General features: G+C 47.4%; 1 protein-coding gene across 1 annotated transcript in view; it reads right to left on the bottom strand.

Moving 5' to 3' along the window:
- LOC144894223 (interferon-induced protein with tetratricopeptide repeats 2-like) overlaps positions 1-12,726 on the bottom strand; it is a 29,219-nt gene extending 16,493 nt beyond the window's left edge. The window contains exons 1-2 of the mRNA XM_078786358.1: positions 12,580-12,726; positions 11,584-11,619 (exon numbers count right to left, since the gene is read on the bottom strand). The gene's annotated coding sequence lies outside the window, so the exon portion shown is untranslated. The remainder of the gene's footprint in view (positions 1-11,583; positions 11,620-12,579) is intronic.
- Positions 12,727-12,960: the final 234 nt, after the last annotated feature.

The raw sequence follows: 12,960 nt of genomic DNA, 5'->3' as shown, positions 1-12,960 counted from the left end.
CTTCTGTTGTTGTGGTCTTCATCCACTGTAACCATTTTTGATTCCATGTACTCTTATTGTTGTCGTTTAAGGGAGATAGAGATTACTATTTTCAAAAGGTAAAAAAAGTTAATGTTTTAAATGAAGACGGAACCGGACGACGACGAAGAGGAAGAGGAGAGGGAGAAGGCGGAGCGAGTGAGTCGGACAAGAAGCCGAGCTCCTTCGAGGTCTGGAGCGAACGATTGGCGAACGAGGGTCACGAGTGAACTTTGGGTTTCCCGGGAAAGGCATTCCTGCGACAGAGTTGTTATCGCTGTGACAGATCAACCTGCGTGTCAGGTTTTGCGGTTGATTCCGAAGAGAATCATCGTAGTGCCGTTACGCCTCGAGAGCGGGCCGTCGGCCATTTTGACTCGCGCGCTTTGCGCATCGCTCAAGGTTTTTCACTTCGCTTCAATCATTTTCACCGCATTCAGACGTTAATCTGGTGTGTGTGTGTAACCTGGCTTTTGAGTGGGAAATCTGCGGTTCGCCGATTTGGAGCCGTGGAACATCCATACCAGAGGGTGTGATTTCCCAGTCGCCTTGAGGGCGCCTTTGTGCAGCTTTGGCAGCAGGACTGTGACTGTCATCCAAACGGGATTCTGGTTTCGATACGACATCGTACGGACGATCACTGGAGTGAATCGACTTTGGCTTGAAGCCGGAAGCAACTTTGGCTTGAAGCCAGGAATAGAGACATTGGGAATGTTCTGCTTTTCGCTCACTTGGAGCACAGTGAGTTATATTGTACGAACATGATGGTACCATCATCGGAAATATATATTGGTTGTACAATTGATTACTATTGTTTTTTGTACTGTTATTCTTGTGTGGACTTTATACAATACCTGTTTGTTGGTAACAATTGGTGTGGTTTCACCATTGCTCTAAGACATACAGAATAACACATCTTTCTGCCGTGACCCCTCTCGGGGCTCGGAGGTACACCGTGACCGGGGTTTGGGGAGGAGCACGTAACAGTTGTCTGTATGTTATTCGGGGTTTTAAACGGTTTTCAGGGTCTAAACGTTTTTAGGGGACAAAATGGTCTGAAGGGTCTTCAGGGTCTTTGGGTTCCAAGGGATCTTAGGGGTTATAAAGGGTCTTGTGGGCCTAAAGAGTGCAAAGTGATCGAAAGGTTCTAAAAGTGTCTTAGGGTTATTGAGGGTCTTCGGGTTATATGGAGCCTTAACATGTGTTTGGGGTCTAAAAGGGTTTAAAATATTTTTGATCTGTCTTTTTGCTGATGACTGGCCAACCCCCGCTCTGCGGGGAAAAATGTCCTCTAAAGGTGGTTCCTCTTTTTTTTTCTTTTTGCCGATGACTCCACCCTCTATCACTCCATATCTCACCCCTCAGATCGGCAGTCTGCAACCTCTTCACTCTCTGCAGACCTGGATAAAATCTGGTCAAACAAGTGGAACATGTCTTTCAATCCTGACACATCTCACCCTCTCACTATGTCTCTCTGAAAGGACCGTCTGGAAAACCCTCTCACTTCCTCTCGAAGAAGTTCCTTCACTAAAGCTTTGAGGTCTCTCTATCTGCCAAGATCTTTCCTGGGAAAATGACATTTCCAAGCTGGCCTCCAAAGCCAGTCGCTGACTGGGCAGTGGGCATCTTCCGTTGTGCGAAGTCCTTCCTTGGCACTCCTGAGCTTCTCACCACGTACAGAGCTTTCATCCGCAGCTTGATGGGATACTGTTCTCCCTTCTGGGCTGGTGCTCCTGCCTCACACCTAGCTCGGCTTCATGCGGTTGAAACCAAAGCATTCAAAAAACATTGGAATCTCCTGTGGTGAACCTGATTCTGAGGGCCTTTCTCTCTCTCACCGCAGGCAAGTTGGTGGTCTTTCTGTCTTCTACCGACTCCTCTCCGGCTTAGCTCCCGCAGCTCTGTCTGTGCTCTGTCCCCCAAATATTCCTGCAGGTCGTAAAAGATCTGTCAGCAACACTTCTGGTTAAACTGCCAAAATAAAGACTCTCTGCTCACCTTCACTCTTTCATTCCTCTTTTTCCCCACCTCTGGAACAAACTCCCACACTCTCCCACTCCTCCCTGCAGGTCTTTAAAACAGCTGTTCACCACAATATTGTTACGTTTGTGGGGGTAGAGAATAAATTACCACAGTAAAGGTAGGATTGTATAGTATTAGCATGGACCGTGAACGCGTAGGAGACATTTTGATGTATTAAGTAGGGAAACTGGAGCTTTAGGTTATTTATGTAACTTCACATGGGGGGGGGGAGGGTGGAGGGGGAGGAGCCTATGGCCACAAAACCCTCGTTACAACAACAACAACCTTCCATTTACCCACCATAAGCGGCAGAATTGCCGACAGAAGCCTTACACTCTCGATCGACGGCTAAACTCCGCCTCAAAAGGATCGTAACCGGTAGGCCATGCCCCGAGCTTTGTCATTGGTCAAGAGGACGTGGCGTGTTTCGACAGAACTCGGAGACTGGTCGAGTGACGTCAGAGAGCAGGGTAGGTTCAAGAGCAGGAAGAAGAAGACTCTCTCTCGGTCTGGCTCTTATCCCTGTCGGTCGCTGTTGTGCTGGTGCTTCTGGCTAGTGTGTGCTTTGGAGGAGAGGGAAGGAAGAAGAGGAGCACGTCTCTGCTCTCGGTGTGGACTCTCGTTTCTGCACGAACGGGAAGGTTTTCGTCATTGTTGATCCCTTCGCTCGAACAGACTGGCTCGAACAGCTGGCATTCTTCGGTGCGCTGACGCTGAGAGAGAACGGTGTCGACAGTTTCGATCGTGAGGAAGGGGTGCGCTTGCGTCGTTGATTGGCGCCATTGTGGGGCTTTGACGCGCGGTCCTTTCGTCAGCCATCCTCATCCTGCACTGCCGACCTGACCAGTTTCGACGACCACCAATCACCACAATCCACAAGCACCAATTTTGGACCAGAGCTGAGTGCCGGCCGGCTTGGGGAATTTTATTTTGTTTTATTATATTCTCCTTTGTCTGTTTTTGTGTCTGAGTGGAGACGTCTCACCCTAGGAAATGTTAGATTCACCTCCGCATTTATTTTATTCTTGCGTTTACTTTCATTCAATCATTATTGTTGCATTTTATTTAATAATAATAATAATAATAATGCATTTATTTTATATAGCGCTTTTCAGGAAGCCCAAAGACGCTTTGACAGAGTGCAAAACATAATGCATAGCAAAACATAAAAACAATTGCAAAAAAAGAAGAATCAATAGGGAAATATTCAAAGCACAAAGGAGGGAGAAGGAGAGGAGATAGTCAGGGGTTAGATGCTGTGGGTTAAATGTTGAATGCAGTGTTGAACAGGTGGGTCTTGAGAGATGTTTTGAATGTGGTGAGTGAGGAGGAGTCTCTGATGGTGTGAGGTAGCGAGTTCCAGAGGGTGGGAGCAGCGATGGAGAAGGCCCTGTCCCCCCAGGATCTAAATTTGGTCCGGATGGGGGGGGGGGTCAGGAGGTTGGTACCAGCAGAGCGGAGGTTGCGGGTGGGAGTGTGTCTGGAGAGGAGGTCAGCCAGGTAGGATGGGGCCAGGTTATGGAGGGCTTTGTAGGTCAAGAGGAGGATTTTGTACTGGATTCTCTGGGAGATGGGGAGCCAGTGAAGCTTGTAAAGGACGGGGGTGATGTGGTCACGGGTCCGGGAATGGGTGAGTAGACGGGCAGCGGAGTTCTGAATGTATTGGAGTTTATTGGTGATTGTTGAGGGTGAAACAAAGAGGAGGCTGTTGCAGTAGTCCAGACGGGAAGTGATGAAGGCGTGGATGAGGGTTTCTGCAGCCACGGAGGAGAGGGATGGACGGAGACGGGCGATGTTTTTCAGGTGAAAGAAGGCTGTCTTTGTGATCTGTTTAGTGTATTTGTCGAAGGAGAGGGTTTGGTCAAAGATGATGCCAAGAGTCCGGATGTGAGTGGAGGTGGATACTGGGAAACCGTCGATGTTGAGGGCAAAGTTATGGGTGGACTTGGTGAGCGTTTTTGGGCCAATGATGATTATTTCAGATATATCATAGTTAAGTTTGAGGAAGTTGATTTGAAGCCAGGATTTTATTTCAGTGATGCAGTTTGTCAGGATAGAGTGGGTGGCGGTGGAGATGGACTTGGTGGAGATGAAAAGCTGGATGTCATCGGCGAAGCAGTGGAATTGGAGACCATGACGGCGGATTAAGTGACCGAGGGGGGACAGGTAAAGGATGAAGAGGAGGGGGCCAAGAACTGAACCTTGGGGGACACCTTGGGGGAGGGGAGCAGTGGGGGATTTGCAGTTATTGATGGAGATGAACTGACGTCTGTCAGAGAGGTATGATTTAATCCAAGAGAGGGCAGTGCCGGTAATGTTAAAGGTGGATTCAAGTCGGGTGAGGAGGATGGTGTGATCGATGGTGTCAAAGGCGGCGCTGAGGCGGATTGGAATGTTTCATACAGGTTATGACCGTGTTTTGTCATGTTATTATGGCATTTATGTTATGTTATGGCATTTGGAATTGAACTTTGTCTGTCTGTCTGTCTGGCAGTAAAACAAAATTGAAAATCATTCCAAACAGGAAAATTTTGTTCTGACCATGGGTATTTGTCATCTATCTATAATTCCAGCAATCTCTGTGTGTATGTGTGTCTGTGTGTCTGTGACCGCTGTTTCTCGACAACCACGGGTCCGATATACTTGAAACTTGCCAGGTATATTGCTGGGGACCTGAGGATGTGCCTTTTCAAGGTTTCATATTAATCGGACAAGTAGTTACCGAGCTATGGCGATTTAGCCGTTCGCCGTTCGCTTTGGCTTTGCGAATGGACCAAACCATTTCATGTAAATAGAGGGGGGGGGGGGGGGTTCTACCGTACTCGCAAGCCGTTCGCTTTGGCTTTGCGAATGGACCAAACCATTTCATGTAAATAGAGGGGGGGGGTTCTGTGGTCGTTACTGCCACGTGGTTTCAAAGTTTTTTTTTGTTGTTGTTGTTTGCACGCATGTTTTTTTGCACCCACGTACGGGCACGCTCTAGTGTGTTTAATTGTTCGGGGGTTTCGGGAATCAACCCGTGTGCTTCGTTCAGGTAAGCACCTTGCTGCCTTCCGTCCGCGCATGCCAAAAAGTACCGCCATTATTCGGAGTTCGCCTCGGATTAAAGACCGTCCAGCTATTCGTCCAAGGAGGGTGTTCATCAGCCGGCCACGGACATGACAATATCTTATCTTCCTCCATCAAAACCTTGATCTTTTCTATCCCTGTTAATCCACCCCAAATTAACGTCCTTTAAATTCTGTTTTCTTTCTTGAAAATGTTTATCCTGTGTAATCCACCGCTGCCTCCTCCCCCCCAACCCCCCCCCCCAACCTCATTCCCCAGCCCTCTCTTCCACAGATCTCCCGATGTCCCTGTTATCTACTGTTGTGCTTCCCTCTCTCTCCCCTTCTTCTCTCCCGCTCCCTTTATTGTATGTTCTATGTGTTAGCTCTTATATGAGCCTTGACTTGGTATACAAAAAAAAGAAGGCTTTTGTGGTCTAAAGGGTTTCATGGGTATTCAGGGGTTTTAGGGGTCAAACGGTCAAAGGGTTCTATAGGGTGTTTGGGTTCTGAAGGGTATTCGATGTCTGATGGGTCTTAGGGGTCCAAAGTGTATTGGGAGTCTTTCAGTGCCTGAAGGATCTAAAGGGTCTATAAATGGTCGTTGGGGTCATAAAGTGTCTTTGGGGTCCTAGAGGATCTTAGGGTCCTAAAGAATGTAACAGGGTCTAAATAGTCTTATGGATCTCAGGGGTCTTTTTTTTTTGTTTTTTTTGTATACAAGATCGAGGCTCGTGACAGAGTGAACATCAATCACACAGAAAGACAAACCGACACATAAAACAAATAACATCGGGAGCGGTAGACAAGATGGGGAGAGAGGGGGAAGGACACAAACACAACATTTGAGAGCAGGGACCGAGAGACATGGAGACATCGAGAGATCTGTGGGAGGGAGAGGGCTTTGGGGGGAGGCATGGGAAGGGGGGGGGGGTGGGAGAGGTATAAAACATATGGACACTGCCAGGACTTCCAGGAAAGAAGTTGGAATTTCAAACAAGGTGGATCTGGGGTGAATTAGCGGGTGTAGAAAAGATAAAGGTTTTGGATGGGGAAAGATAAGACATGGTGGTGAACAGCTGTTTTAAAGACCTGGAGGGAGGAGTGGGATTGAAGGGAGTGTGGGAGTTTGTTCCAGAGGCGGGAGAAAAGAGGAATGAAAGAGTGAAGGTGAGCAGAGAGCCGAGATTTCGGCAGTTTAACCATCAGAGGGTTGCTGGCAGATCTTGTGCGACCTGTAGGAATATTTGGGGGACAGAGCACAGAGAGAGCTGGGGGAGCAAGGCCGGAGAGGAGTCGGTAGAAGACAGAAAGACCACCTACCTGCCTGCGGTGAGTGAGTGAAAGGCCCTCGGAGATAGCTTCATCGCGGGAGATTCCAATGATTCTGAAAGCTTTGGTTTCAACAGCGTGAAGCCGAGCTAGGTGTGAGGCAGGAGCACCGGCCCAGAGGGGAGAGCAGTATTCCATTGAGCTGCGGATGAAAGCCTTGTATGTGGTGAGGAGCTCAGGTGTGCCAAGGAAGGACTTCGCACGACGGAGGATGCCCAGTCGGCGACTGGCTTTGGAGGCCACCTTGGAAATGTGGTTTTCCCAAGAAAGATCATGGCAGATAGTGAGACCCAAAAGCTTGAGCGACAGAACTTCTTGGAGAGGATTGTTGACAAAGTAGATGGGAGGGTTGTCCAGTCGATCTTTTCGGAGAGACATAGTAAGAGTGTGAGATTTGTCAGGATTGAAAGACATGTTCCACTTGTTTGCCCAGTCTGTGATTTTGTCCAGGTCTTCAGAGAGTGAGGAGGCTGCAGACTGCTGATCTGAGGGAAGAGGAATAGGGCGGCAGAGAGTGGAGTGATCAGCAAAGAGATAGAGAGGATTTTCCAGAGAGTCGGAGAGATCATTGATAAAGACCAGAAAAAGCACAGGGCCCAGAACACTGCCTTGGGGAACTCCAGCCTGATCAGGAAGGGGAGATGAGAGAAATCCATTCAGGGCCACACGTTGACTACGACTAGAGAGGAAGTCCGCAAGCCATGCATGGAGATTTCCATGGATACCATAGGAGGAGAGTTTGGTGAGCAGAGCTGGGTGCCAGACCGTATTGAAGGCACGTGATATGTCGAGGGAGACAGCTCTGATTTCCTGTTTGGCATTGAGGACCTCCATCCATTGTTGAGACAGCAGAAGCAGCATGTCCAGAGTAGAGTGACCTGGTCTGAAACCAAATTGATGATCAGAGATCAAGCCATTGGAGAAGAGGAAAGATTTCATCTTGAAGTCTTGAAAGTCTTGAAGGGTTTAAGGGTTCTATATGGTCTTAATGGGTCTTATAGTTCTAAAGGGTCTCAGGATTCTAAAGGAAGTAACAGGGTCTAAAGGGACCTGTTAAGACCAGTCCCAAGAGTTTTAAGTCTAACAGGATGTTCAGGGTTTAAAGGATATTAAAAGGTGTGAAAGTCTTAAACGGTGGTGGTTTCATGTGCAGCCTGTAGCTGCTGGTTGCCTCATTTCCAGTCAGCTGGTACTCATTTTTCCGACCTCAGAAGGATGGATATGCCAAGTCAACCCACCTGGTGTTAATTCAACGGATTGACACGGGCTCAAACCAGGACATGAAGATTAGAAGCCAACCACCTTAACCGCAAAGCCAACACCAGACTTAAACAGTAGAAAGGAGTCAAACGGGTCTTATGGGTTCTCAAGGATATATAGGATCTTATGGTTCTAAAAGTTCAAAGAGCATCTAAAAAGTCTGAGGGTTCTAAGGGGTGTAACAGGGTCTTAGAGTTCTAAAGCATCTGAAGGGCGTCTGGTCAAATCTGGTCAAATCAGGTGTGCCAAGGAAGGACTTCGCACGACGGAGGATGCCCAGTCGGCGACTGGCTTTGGAGGCCACCTTGGAAATGTGGTTTTCCCAAGAAAGATTTTCCCAAGAAAGTTTTCCCAAAAAAGTTTTCCCCTGAAGGGCGAAGGGCGTCTCCAAATCATGGTGGCGTCTGGTCAAATCCGTTTCTGGTGTTTGTTCCCCCTCCATCCCCTCCCTTACCTCAAATGGCCACACAGTTGACATCGCACGTGACAAAGCCGAATGCCTCAACTCTGTGTTTGCCTCAAAATCTTTAGTCCCAAACCCATCTCTCTCTGTTCCCAACTTTCCCAGTCGAACCCAACTGCTCCTGGACTCTGTGTCCTTCTCTCCTGACAAGGTGGAGGAGTTTTTGTCTAACCTCGACTCTGATTCTGCAACTGGACCAGACGGCATCAGCCCACGGGTCCTAAAATCCTGCTCTGCCGCTCTATCTCACCCTCTCTCTGTGCTTTTCACCCTATCTTTTGCTCAAGGTCATCTGCCAGCATCCTGGAAATCAGCAAACATTACCGCTTTACACAAAAAAGGTGCAAAAACAGATCCTTTTAACTACAGACCAATCAGCCTGCTCCCAATTATCAGCAAAGTCATGGAATCCATCATTGCTTCGGATATGAAATCTTTCCTCTTCTCCAATGGCTTGATCTCTGATCATCAATTTGGATTCAGACCAGGTCACTCTACTCTGGACATGCTGCTTCTCCTGTCTCAACAATGGATGGAGGTCCTCAATGCCAAACAGGAAATCAGAGCTGTCTCCCTCGACATATCACGTGCCTTCGATACGGTCTGGCACCCAGCTCTGCTCACCAAACTCTACTCCTATGGTATCCATGGAAATCTCCATGCATGGCTTGCGGACTTCCTCTCTGGTCGTAGTCAACGTGTGGCCCTGAATGGATTTCTCTCATCTCCCCTTCCTGTTCAGGCTGGAGTTCCCCAAGGCAGTGTGCTGGGCCCTGTGCTTTTTCTGGTCTTTATCAATGATCTCTCCGACTCTCTGGAAAATCCTCTCTATCTCTTTGCTGATGACTCCACTCTCTGCCGCTCCATTCCTCTTCCCTCAGATCGGCAGTCTGCAGCCTCCTCACTCTCTGAAGACCTGGACAAAATCACAGACTGGGCAAACAAGTGGAACATGTCTTTCAATCCTGACAAATCTCACACTCTTACTATGTCTCTCCGAAAAGATCGACTGGACAACCCTCCCATCTACTTTCTCAACAATCCTCTCCAAGAAGTTCTGTCGCTGAAGCTTTTGGGTCTCACTATCTGCCATGATCTTTCTTGGGAAAACCACATTTCCAAGCTGGCCTGCAAAGCCAGTCGCCGACTGGGCATCCTCCGTCGTGCGAAGTCCTTCCTTGGCACACCTGAGCTCCTCACCACGTACAAGGCTTTCATCCGCAGCTCAATGGAATACTGCTCTCCCCTCTGGGCTGGTGCTCCTGCCTCACACCTAGCTCGTCTTCACGCTGTTGAAAGCAAAGCATTCAGAATCATTGGAATCTCCCGTGATGAAGCTAACTCCAAGGGCCTCTCACTCACTCACTGCAGGCAGGTTGGTGGTCTTTCCGTCTTCTACCGACTCCTCTCCGGCCTTGCTCCCCCAGCTCTCTCTGTGCTCTGTCCCCCAAATATTCCTACAGGTCGCACAAGATCTGCCAGCAAGCCTCTGATGGTTAAACTGCCGAAATCTCGGCTCTCTGCTCACCTTCACTCCTTCATTCCTCTTTTCTCCCACCTCTGGAACAAACTCCCACACTCCCTTCAATCCCACTCCTCCCTCCAGGTCTTTAAAACAGCTGTTCACCACCATCTCTTATCTTCCCCCATCCAAAACCTTGATCTTTTCTACCCCCACTAATTCACCCCAGATCCACCTTGTTTGTAATTCCAACTTCTTTCCTGGTAGTCCTGGCAGTGCCCATATGTTTTATGCCTCTCCCACCCCCTTTCCCATGCCTCCCCCCCAAAGCCCTCTCCCTCCCACAGATCTCTCGATGTCTCCATGTCTCTCGGTTCCTGCTCTAAAATGTTGTGTTTGTGTCCTTCCCCCTCTCTCCCCATCTTGTCTACCGCTCCCGATGTTATTTGTTGTATGTGTCAGTTTGTCGGTTATGTGTCGGTTTGTCGGTTTGTCTTTCTGTGTGATAAATGTTCGCTCTTTCACGAGCCTCGATCTTGTATACAAAAAAAAAGAAAAAAAAAAAAAAAAAAGGGTATTTAAGAGTCCAAAGGATATTCGGAGTCTTCGGGTTCTAAAGGGTCTCAAGGGTCTTAGGGGTTTAAAGGGTATTTAAAGGTCTGACATGTGTGAAGGACTAAAGGTGTTAAACAACAGAAGGGAGTCTAAGGTGGCTTAGGGGTAGTAAAGGACATTTTGGGTGTTAAACGGACTTAGTGGTCTTTAAAGGTCTTGCGGTTGAGAGGGGTTTTAGGGGTCTCAACGGTTTTTTGGGGGTCTAAACGGTGTTAGTGTTCTGGTGGGTAATGGAGGGTCTTAGAGGGTCTTTAAAGATCTTCGGGGTCTAAAATGATCTTTGGGGTTTAAAGGTCTTAAACGGTAGCATGGAGTCTAACACGTCTTAGGGGTTCTAAAGCACATATCGGATCTTCGGGTTCTAAAGGGTCGAGCAGGATCTAAAGGGTGTAACAGGGTCTATAGGGCAGGAAATTGTAATTTATTCAGGATGCCGGCGATAACTCCCTCACTCATCACGAAACAGAACGTTGGGTCTTTAACCTCTATCAACTAATGTGAGGAGGCAGGACACCCAGCTTAGAATTCATCCAATGGATCGTGCACTTTGTAATACACCGAGCTGCCACTACTCTCAGTTTATGGTCTAATCGGGATTCGAACACAGTCGGGATACCTGCAATCTATATCAACATTCATACCTTAGAGTTTAGACAATCCTTTAAGCCATCATCTATCTATAATTCCAGTAATCTCTGTTTGTACGTCTGTACGTTTGTACGTCTGTTTGTCTGTGACCGCTGTTTCTCGACAACCACGGGTCCGATATACTTTTAACTTGCCAGGTATATTGCTGGGGACCCGAGGATGTGCCTTTTCAAGGTTTCATATTAATCGGACAATTACTTACCGAGCTATGTCCAAAAAACGATTCAACCAATCAGAGAGCAGCGAACGATCGCGTGTGCCGAACGTGGAGGACACACTCTGCCTCGGATGGCACATTTGAGAGCGTATTCATTTATTTCACGTTTGCAAACTATGTTGGCGTTAAACTATGTTTTAAAACTAATAAAACCGAATTTGCGATTCATTCGCTTTCCTGCGCGTTTGTGCACGCGATGGCGATTTCATTACCAAACTCCGGAAGCCGTTCGCTTTGGACCAAACCATTGCATGTAAATAGAGGGGGGGGGATTGTCACCGTACTCGCAAGCCGTTCGCTTTGGACCAAACCATTTCATGTAAATAGAGGGGGGGGATATAATTTTATATATAGATATAGTACGGGCAATGCCCTAGTCCTACCAATGTACACATCATGTCCATACCGACCCAAGTCCTGCCATATTTGTGTAAAAAGATTACCTTTACCTTAGGATGCTTGTTTATGGGTATGAACATCCACACAACTCGGCACTAACCTTGTTGGCACCAAAAGGTAGTTTTCACCGTTTGTCCTGAAAAACAAAAATCACGTTTTGACGACATTCTCATCAGACCTCACCAGCAATCATTGATTTTAGTAAAGGTGTTTATCTGGGTGTTCAGATTATCCAGAAATAGATAACAGGTACAAAACATACTTTTTATTACATCCTGAACAAGATAACGATGACGAATTTCACATTCACATGTAGCTCACTCACCTGCAATCCATTCACATGTAGCTCACTCACCTGCAATCCATTCACATGTAGCTCACTTACCTGCAATCCATTCACATGTAGCTCACTCACCTGCAATCCATTCACATGTAGCTCACTCATCTGCATCCATTCACATGTACCTCACTCACCTGCAATCCATTCACATGTAGCTCACTCACCTGCAATCCATTCACATGTAGCTCACTCATCTGCAATCCATTCACATATAGCTCAATCACGTGCAATCCATTCCCATGTAGCTCACTCACCTGCAATCCATTCACATATAGCTCAATCACCTGCAATCCATTCACATGTAGCTCACTCACCTGCATCCATTCCCATGTAGCTCACTCACCTGCATCCATTCACATGTACCTCACTCACCTGCAATCCATTCACATGTAGCTCACTCACCTGCAATCCATTCACATGTAGCTCACTCACCTGCAATCCATTCACATGTAGCTCACTCACCTGCAATCCATTCACATGTACCTCACTCACCTGCATCCATTCACATGTAGCTCAATCACCTGCAATCCATTCACATGTAGCTCACTCATCTGCATCCATTCCCATGTACCTCACTCACCTGCATCCATTCACATGTAGCTCACTCACCTGCAATCCATTCACATGTACCTCACTCACCTGCATCCATTCACATGTAGCTCACTCACCTGCATCCATTCACATGTAGCTCACTCACCTGCAATCCATTCACATGTAGCTCACTCACCTGCATCCATTCACATGTAGCTCACTCACCTGCAATCCAGGATGAGAACACAGAACTGGAACGAGTGTTGTGATTCAGTAGCGATGGTGTTTTTATATGAATTACCACGTGACTAAATACCTTCTGTTTCCCGAACTGTTTCTGTTTCTCGAACTGTTTCTGTTTCCCGAAACTGACTCATCACCGAAACCGACACGCCCTCTCTGCAAACTACGGTATTAACCGAACATTCGAGCATTTGTTAAAGTTTCACTTGATTCCAACGAGAACACGACAATTGGTTTGTTCAAACAGCATCATCAATTCACTTGCTCTCTGAATCTCTTACGAATGAGACCGTTGGATAAATAAGGTACAACAAATGACAGGTACAGAATATTCAAATGATAATGATGAAACGAGGTAATGTT

This window comes from Myxine glutinosa, chromosome 11 (genome assembly GCF_964187855.1).
Source record: "Myxine glutinosa chromosome 11, kmMyxGlut1.1, whole genome shotgun sequence".
Taxonomy (NCBI): Eukaryota; Metazoa; Chordata; class Myxini; order Myxiniformes; family Myxinidae; genus Myxine; species Myxine glutinosa.
Note: the sequence above shows the minus strand (reverse complement) of the source record. Positions and strands in the feature narration are given on the sequence as shown.